This window comes from Lissotriton helveticus, chromosome 1_1 (assembly GCF_964261635.1).
Source record: "Lissotriton helveticus chromosome 1_1, aLisHel1.1, whole genome shotgun sequence".
Lineage (NCBI taxonomy): Eukaryota > Metazoa > Chordata > Amphibia > Caudata > Salamandridae > Lissotriton > Lissotriton helveticus.
The window spans coordinates 192,861,297-192,870,934 of NC_136057.1; the positions used below are offsets into that span (position 1 = coordinate 192,861,297).

General features: G+C 48.9%; 1 long non-coding RNA gene across 1 annotated transcript; it reads left to right on the top strand.

Annotated features, from left to right (window-relative positions):
- The first annotated feature begins 783 nt into the window (after window positions 1-783).
- LOC144768513 (uncharacterized) lies at window positions 784-2,504 on the top strand. The gene is made up of 5 exons (XR_013598557.1): window positions 784-828; window positions 1,142-1,218; window positions 1,697-1,810; window positions 1,901-1,996; window positions 2,416-2,504. It is a non-coding gene; the product is annotated as an uncharacterized LOC144768513 (long non-coding RNA).
- The last annotated feature ends 7,134 nt before the right edge of the window (window positions 2,505-9,638 follow it).

The window sequence follows — 9,638 nt, forward strand, 5'->3', positions numbered from 1 at the left end:
TTGTTTGCTGTGTTATATTGTGTCTCATTGTAATGATATTGTATAATATGGAGCGTTAGATGAATTACAATTATTATTGAGTCCATATTATCTTTTGATTAATATAAAATTTCATTACTGGTACTCTCTGCATATTACTGAATCCATACATGCCAACAGACCCGATTCAGGCGGGAGACTACCGATTTTAAAAGCCAAAAATGGCTTTATTTTAGCTGTCTCCCGCCTGAAATTGCATTTTCTACATCAGAAATCAATGGGGAATTTTCATTCTCCCGATTTTTTCTTTTAAATCTCCCACTTCCTGGTCCTTAAATGTTGGCATGTATGTGAATCGACAATGGGTGCTCTTTTATTTTATTTTTTCACTTCTTGTAAATAGATTTGTTTGCGATGATATTATCCAGTGACCCTGGTTTATATTCTACATTGTGTTGTATATTATTAACACTTTGTTTTCATCATAACATTCAGATCAGGTAATCCTATCCTTGGAATACCATAAGATTAGTATTTTTGTATTTTCACTTATTTCTTCTACTAATAGTTTATTATATCCTGACCCATTCTCATTTTTCGTTATTTTTTGTGCTTGTTCATTTCCTTACATTTCATATGCTCTCTCTGTCCGTTTTTCGTGTATAACCAACCACTCTAAGATGGCCGCCAGCATTACACGATACTGATTAGGTACGTGTAGGTCAGATGACAGTCACCGGGTTTCTGGGACCGAGCCACTCCCCTCTTCCCTTTAAATATTAGCGCGAAGGAACACTCCGGTTACTCGGTAGCAGTGGAGGTTCCCGCGCTTATTATTACAACACGGAGGTAAGACTTGCACATTCCCCTTAGACACTGACAGATAGATCGGTGTTTCGAGTACCCGGCCAGGACCCATGTTTATAACTACTGGGGTCATTACGCAATACTTCTTTTGACCATGGTCGGTACGTGACTTTATTGAGCAGTACCTTAGTTTCAGTCATTATATGGTATTTATACATAGTGTGCCATATGGGGTTTTTCCTCCATCCGCTTGAGTCATTGCTAAATTACTATTGCGAGCCATGCCTTTTTCGTCATAACACAGAATATGCAATTTTTCGTCCCATTTTTCATTTGTGCATTCTATTCCCTACAGTGACGTATCATGGTCATTCACTACCTTTTTTACTGTTGAACGCAACCTCCACGTGGCAACACTTCTCTATTTATGAAGTGAGTCTGCATGTAATATAATTATAAAAACGCTCCATTTTAATGAGGTGTAAACATGTATGGCATATATCTCTACAATGATTGAAATATGCATTTCTAGTGTTGTGGCAATGTTGATTCGGATGAATCATATAAATTACTCGATACTAATGAGAACTGTATATATTTTTTCCATAATAGCCTAGCATATGACATATTCCAGATGGTTTAACCCCAATTGTCGTTTTTTATGTCTTGAGCCCTAAATCCTGCATTTTTAATTGAATGTGTCAAACTGGCCACTCTGTTAGGGATATATATCTTTGCAAATACAAAAATTAAAAATTATCTTTAGGTGAGGTCTTTCGCTTACACTATTGCCTGATCCCATGTGCTATTCAATACACCCTCTGTGTAAAATAGATTGTAAGGAATGGTATGATAAATGACAATTAGGAGAATGTGTGGTTTTCCTATTTTTCACTCTATATATCTTTAGGAACCACATCTCAACGTCTGATAAGACCAGGGGCCGTTATTCATGCTCCAAGACTACCTACGGTTTAATTACTAGGACTTCAAAGAGTGCTTCTAATCTGTTCATCCTTATTTGGTATGTGTTTTTGATGCCACGGGTATATTATCACGGAAGTTTATCGTGTTTGGGTGGTCTCTAGATATTCATATGCCTTTGTTTTTTCAGGAAATTATATCTAGTACGTACATCTATATTGCATATTGATCCCATATTTTGAGACAAGATCTGGAATAGTATGATCTCTACACCAACACCTTTTAGGTATGTTTTTGTTGTATTCTTGTTGGGTTATTTATGCAGAACATTATAACAGTTTCACAGCAAGTGTACTATAGGATCGCACTATGTCTTTACAGCTTTGGTCCCGTGAACTTTACTAGCAATGATAAATTGCGCAATACAATTAAGCTGTTTCAGTGTTCTGCCTTACACTATTTACCCAGTTTGGATCATTGTTTAAATTGATGATGAACTACTACGTATGTAAGCATAATTACAATGACTTGTGGTCTACTGACTTAAATTAGTACTATTTACAATATGACGTGCACAATGTTTTTTCTTTTGTGGTTTTTTCTATAAAATGATTGTGTACGTCCTTTTAAATAAGGTTGTTTTTATGTTTTGGTACAACTTATTGTTGTATGTATATTCATTGTAGTTTTTTTATATACTTCCAGCCTTGAAAAAGTCTCATGTTGAGACGAAACACGTGTCGGCGGTGTGAGCTGGAATAACTTTTAACGTGTATGAAATAAAGAATATGAAGAACGACATTTGTTTCTGGATCCATACTTTTGTATCTCTAATGTTAGTTTAGAATGGACAGTATTTCCTTAGTGATTGAAATAATTATATTGCACTCCATTTGTTTCTATAACTGATAAGATATAATGACCAATGTTGAATTGATGTCATACTTGGGGTGTGCCTGATTAACCTGTTTTTTTCTCAAAATAATATACATGGAGCCCCTCACCATCATTTAAAAAAAAGCCAACATCCCCTATCCTCTGTTATTGTGTGGTCCCCTGTGCTGTTTTCCCTGTATCTGCACCCTGTGCCCACCCGCCCCGCTCCCTGCTTCCCGCCGCCGTGAGAGCGGCCACGCCCCCTTTTCCTTCTGTGCCCTCCCCGCTCCCGCCTCCCAGCTGCTCCTCCCTCCCTCCCACTTGGCCATAAATGGCGACCTTGCAGGGCAGGTGAGTGTGACCTATTCTCAGGACACCCCCGCGCCGCACGTCCACCAGCTGTAGCGTGTGCCTCCCGCCTGCCGCTGCCCTCAGCCTCGCTGAGCCTGCCTGCCTGCTGACCCCGCCCCCGCCGTTTTTCGTGGTCTCCTGTGATAACTCTGTTTCCTTTTGGTGATAACTCTGTTTCCTTTTTGTTGTAATCTTGCTTTTTTGTCCCTATCCTCTGTTATTGTGTGGTCCCCTGTGCTGTTTTCCCTGTATCTGCCCCCTGTGCCCACCCGCCCCGCTCCCCGCCGCCGTGAGAGCTGCCACGCCCCCTTTTCCTTCTGTGCCCTCTCCACTCCCGCCTCCCAGCTGCTCCTCCCTCCCTCCCACTTGGCCATAAATGGCGACCGCGCGGCGCAGGTGGGTGTGACCTGTTCTCAGGACACCCCCGCGCCGCACGGCCACCAGCTGTAGCGTGTGCCTCCCGCCTGCCGCTGACCTCAGCCTCGCTGAGCCTGCCTGCCTGCTGACCCCGCCCCCGCCGTTTTTCGTGGTCTCCTGTGATAACTCTGTTTCCTTTTGGTGATAACTCTGTTTCCTTTTTGTTGTAATCTTGCTTTTTTGTCCCTATCCTCTGCTATTGTGTGGTCCCCTGTGCTGTTTTCCCTGTATCTGCCCCCTGTGCCCACCCGCCCCGCTCCCCGCTTCCCGCCGCCGTGAGAGCGGCCACGCCCCCTTTTCCTTCTGTGCCCTCTCCACTCCCGCCTCCCAGCTGCTCCTCCCTCCCTCCCACTTGGCCATAAATGGCGACCGCGCGGCGCAGGTGGGTGTGACCTGTTCTCAGGACACCCCCGCGCCGCACGGCCACCAGCTGTAGCGTGTGCCTCCCGCCTGCCGCTGACCTCAGCCTCGCTGAGCCTGCCTGCCTGCTGACCCCGCCCCGCCGTTTTTCGTGGTCTCCTGTGATAACTCTGTTTCCTTTTGGTGATAACTCTGTTTCCTTTTTGTTGTAATCTTGCTTTTTTGTCCACATCCTCTGTTATTGTGTGGTCCCCTGTGCTGTTTTCGCTGTATCTGCCCCCTGTGCCCACCCGCCCCGCTCCCCGCTTCCCGCCGCCGTGAGAGAGGCCACGCCCCCTTTTCCTTCTGTGCCCTCCCCGCTCCCGCCTCCCAGCTGCTCCTCCCTCCCTCCCACTTCGCCATAAATGGTGACAGCGCGTACGCGCAGCGTTGACGTGCAGCGGGCGCGCCGATTGCTCGCCGAAGGTGCGCCAAAGATAAGCCCGTCTGCGCCTGGACCGCGCCCAGCGCCAGGATCCCTGGCCCCCGCAGACACCAGCCCACCCGCAGGTCCTACGACGCCACCGAACTCAACACACTCAACACCGGCCAGATCCCTGTATGCTACCGAGCCACCCTGAGACGCACCCACGGACCCTTCAGCTGCCACTCATGCAAGTTCTCCTGCATCCGGACCTGCACTACACCTGCACCAGCCAAGCCCAGCACCAGCAGCAACCACCTGAAGTGCATCCTGCTCAACACCCGCTCTGTCCACAGACACGCCGTGGAGCTCTGGAACCTCCTCGACACAACATCACCAGACGTCGCCTTCCTCACGGAGACCTGGATGAACGCCTCCTCAGCACCCGACATCGCCATCGCCATCCCAGACGGCTACAAGATCACACGGAGAGACCGCGGCAACCAGACCGGAGGAGGCATCGCCATCATCCACAGTAACACCATCCGCATCACGACCAACTCCGACGACACCCTCACAACTGCCGAACACCTTCACTTCCAGATCCACACCGACCTCAAGACCACCCTCAGAGGCACCCTCATCTACAGACCCCCGGGACCACGCACACAATTCAGCGAAGACATCGCCGACTTCATCAGCCCGCACGCCCTCCCCTCCGCTGACTACATCCTCCTCGGAGACCTCAACTTCCACCTGGAGAACAACAACGACCGCAACACCACCACCTTGCTGGACAACCTCGCCACCCTCGGTCTCAAGCAGCTGGTGACCACCCCCCCCCACTACGCCGGACACACACTCGACCCCGTCTTCTCATCCAGCAAGGACATCGCCTTCAGCCACACCACCGGACTCCACTGGACGGACCACACCTGCGTCCACTTCAGCTACAGAAAGAACATGATCCACCACCACCATCAACAGGCTGCACGCAGAAGCTGGAACAAGATTACAGCTGACCAGCTTGCCGCATCCCTGAGCCAGGACCCCCCCGCCAGCTCAGCGAACCCCAGCCAGGCCGCCTACAACCTCACGAAGTGAATCAGCAACTGCGCAGACTACCTCGCCCCACTGAGGACCCCGCCCAGCAGACCCGGCAGTAAGAAAGCACCATGGTTCACCGACGAACTCAAGAGCTCCAAGAAGAACTGCCGAGCCCTCGAGAGAGCCTGGCGCAGAAACCCAACACCAGACAAGATGACGACCCTAAAGCTCGCCACTCAAAAACACCACCAACTGATCCACACCACCAAGAAAACTGCATTCGAGGAATGACTGGACAACAACGCCCACAACAGCAAGGAACTCTTCAACATCGTCAAAGAGCTCTCCAACCCCAGTGCCGGAAACAACGACATCACCCCATCACAAGACCTCTGCAACTCCCTCGCCTCCTACTTCCACAACAAGATCGCGGACATTCACAACAGCTTCAGCACACAGCCGATGCACCCCACGGCAGCACCTGCACCCCCCACCACCACCCTCCGCGCCTGGACCCCGATCAACACCGAAGAAACCTTACGCACAATGAACTCCATCCACTCCGGATCCCCAACCGACCCCTGCCCTCACCACGTCTTCAACAAGGCCGACTCCGTCATCGCACCCCACCTGCGAGACATCATCAACACCTCCTTCGACACCGCTACCTTCCCGGAGAGTTGGAAGCACGCCAAACTCAGCGCCCTACTGAAAAAACAATCAGCGGACCCCACCAAACTCAAAAACTATCGCCCCATCTCGCTCCTCCCGTTTCCGGCCAAAGTGATCGAGAAGACCGTCAACAAGCAGCTGGCCGCCTTCCTCGACACAAATGGCTCCCTCGACCGCTCGCAGTCTGGCCTCCGAGCCAACCACAGCACCGAGACCACCCTCATCGCAGCCACTGATGACATCCGAGCCCTGCTCGACAACGGGGAAACAGCGGCCCTCATCCTCCTGGACCTCTCCGCGGCATTCGACACTGTCTGCCACCGCACCCTAGTGCAGCGCCTCTGCAACGTTGGAATCCAAGTGAAGGAACTAGATTGGATCATCTCCTTCCTCGCCGGAAGGACACAGAGTCCGCCTCCCCCCGTTCAGATCAGAAGCCACCAAAGTCATCTGCGGCGTTCCTCAAGGCTCCTCGCTCAGCCCCACCCCCTTCAATGTCTACATGAGCCCCCTGGTGGCCATCGCACGCCAACACAACCTCAACATCATCTCCTACGCTGACGACACCCAGCTGATCCTCTCCCTCACCAACAACCCCGCTACCGCCAGAGCCAACCTACACGAATGGATGAAAGACGTAGCCGAGTGGATGATGAACAGCCGCCTGAAACTGAACTCAGACAAGACGGAAGTCCTCATCCTAGGATCGTCGCCCTCCGCCTGGGACGACTCCTGGTGGCCCCCCGCCCTGGGCAGCGCACCCAAACCAACAGACCACACACACAACCTGGGCTTCATCTTGGACTCCTCCCTCTCCATGACCAGACAAGTCAACGCCATCTCCTCGTCATGCTTCAACATCCTGCGCATGCTACGGAAGATCTTCCGGTGGATCCCCACCGAGACCAGGAAGACGGTCACCCAGGCCCTCGTCACCAGCCGACTGGACTACGGCAACTACCTCTACGCCGGAACCACTGCTAAACTCCAGAAGAGACTCCAGCGGATCCAGAACGCCTCAGCAAGACTCATCCTGGACATCCCCAGACGCAGCCACATCTCCGGACACCTGAGAGACCTGCTCTGGCTCCTGGTCAACAAGAGAATCACGTTCCGACTCCTCACCCACGCACACAAAGCCCTACACAACCAAGGCCCAAGATACCTCAACAACCGCCTCAACTTCTACACTCCCACACGCCAGCTTCGATCGACCAACCACGCCCTCGCCGCCGTCCCCCGCATCCGCAGAGCCACCGCAGGGGGAAGGTCCTTCTCCTACCTGGCCGCCAAGACATGGAACTCCCTCCCCACCCACCTCCGCCTGACCCAAGACCATCTCACCTTCAGGGAGCAGCTCAAGACCTGGCTGTTCGAGCAGTAGCGGACCCCCCTCCCCAAGCGCCTTGAGACCCTCCGGGTGAGTAGCGCGCTATATAGATGCATTGATTGATTGATTGATTGATTGACTGTATTACCTGCACTGTACATATCTTTTGTCTTTAAATGTGCACACCCTCAAGCACTTGAATACTTTTGTTTATGACTACATACTTTTGAATATATATATTTGACAAGGCTGGCTTTGTCATTGCTTGTTGATATAACTCTGCACTAATAAATAAGCTGCAGAGGAGATAGAGGTTTTATCAACTCAACATTTAAAGTAACATTTAACTGTGGAGTTGTCAGTACAAGGGTGCAGTACCGCAGGTCGTTACTAGATGTCCCTAGAGTCAGGCGTAAAAGGGTGCAGTACCACAGGTCATTATTAGATGTCCCTGTAGAGTCAGGCGTACTGCGGTGCAGTACCGCAGGTCGTTACTAGATGTCCCTGTAGAGTCAGCAGCACTCAGTATAGAGCCACGGAAAGCTGTTATCGAGTTTACTGATATTAAACACACAGAATTAATTACCTAATGAATGACGAAATTATTTATCTATTAACCATTTGCTATGATCGAAGCCTCCCAAAACATTTCTACATACTACGCCTCGAAGATCTCTATTAGTAAGCAAAATAACAAGTGATATGAAGTCCATCCTTTCTGTACCGGGGGGCTGGAAAATGGTTTATTTAACTGGAAGAAACGCACATTCAACACATTCTCCAACGCTTGACACTGACAACGTGATACCCAATCGTGAATGACAAGGATTTGCAGAACGCATTGCTGGTATGCATCTGTTGCGCAATGGATTGTGGGTATAACGTTGCTTGCACAAAGGATTGTGGGATATGTTGACTTCCTGTTCAAAGCCCTGCCCCCTGTCCTTCACTTGAGAAGCTATGGGTGGGTCAAAGGTTACCACAGACGTCCCCAAGTTCTTGTGGGTGAACATATCGAAAATGAGCTTTTATGACCGTTTCATCAACAAAACGAAAAATAAAACTGTGTGACAGAATGTCCACTTAAGTCTTATGAAATGTGTTTGGTATGTTATGACAAAGGATATAAACGTATTAAAACCCATCAGAAGTTCGCATGACCCAACCCAGTGCATCCTAACTCCATTGACAGCACCGGAAACAGCTAGCCCGATTCATAGGGCCCGATTCACAGAAGGAATTTAAGACTAAATCATAAACTTACTACTATTTGGTATTCACAGAATGCACTTACTACTTTTGGTATTCACAGAGTGAACTTACTACTTTCGGGATTCACAGAATGAACTTACTACTTTCGGTATTCACAGAATAGATTTAAGACTACTAACTTTACGTCTGCACTTGGGCCAGAAATAAATAAAATGGTGGTTGGTAGACAGAGACATAAAAATCCCTGAATTAATACTTTTTTTTATCTGTTTTGCATTAGTTTGCGTTTGGGCCTAGTTAAAATGGCTGCTAGCAGGATGCCTCATGCAGTCAAAATGGAAGCAAAACAAGATGGAACCCGCGTCTGCGAATGGTTATCATTAACTCTATGTGCCTCCTGAGAATGTCCTTATGACCAAGGTCGACTCGAAAAACCTCACGATGACAGAGCTATCGTTTATTGAGTACTAGCAGCCCGTCCCGACGTTGTCCGGGTATGAATTGCTGACGGCCAGTAGTATATTGTTTCGTAGGATTTTGTTTTGATAGCATTTCTTATCTGTGACAGGCCTGTGAAACGCTCCGATTCACAGTGCACTGCTGATGCACTTAAGAGTGCGCGTTAATTTATTTTTATTTTTATTTATTTATTTAAGTTTTGTATAGCGCTAGCTAGACCCGAAGGTATCAGTGCGCTTCACAACGTATACAAATAGGCATCAACATAACAGGTAGGTCGAAGCAGGGTAGGGAGAGTATGAGAAAACATAGTAGCACGTAAAAGTCTATACAGTATCAGCATGAGGGCGACAAGGCGGAGATCAAGTGAGAGTCATCAGGTTCTCGCTAGGACCAAGGAGATAGTGAACTATCAAAGTGATACGATGGTTCTCGTTATGGTCCAGCCCACTCAAGAAAGAAGGTTTTGTGTAGTATCTTGAATTTCAGGAAGGAGGCTGTCATTCTGATGTGGGGGGGAAGGAGTTCCATATCTTAGGAGCATTTCCCGCAAAGGACCTGTTAGATCTTTTACGTTTCTGTGATTTCAGAGGTATGAGTAGTAGCGTGTTGGAGCTTCTGAGGGTCCTGGACTGACCGGCTCCCTTGAGTTTATTGGCCAGATATTCCGGTTTACCTGTATGCAGGGCTTTGTGTGTGAGGCAGGCTGTGCGGAAGTTTGCTCGTAGGAACACATATACACAGACGTAAGGTTTTTCGGAATGTCAGGATGTCTTGTCGATCCCAGGGTTGGTACACCCA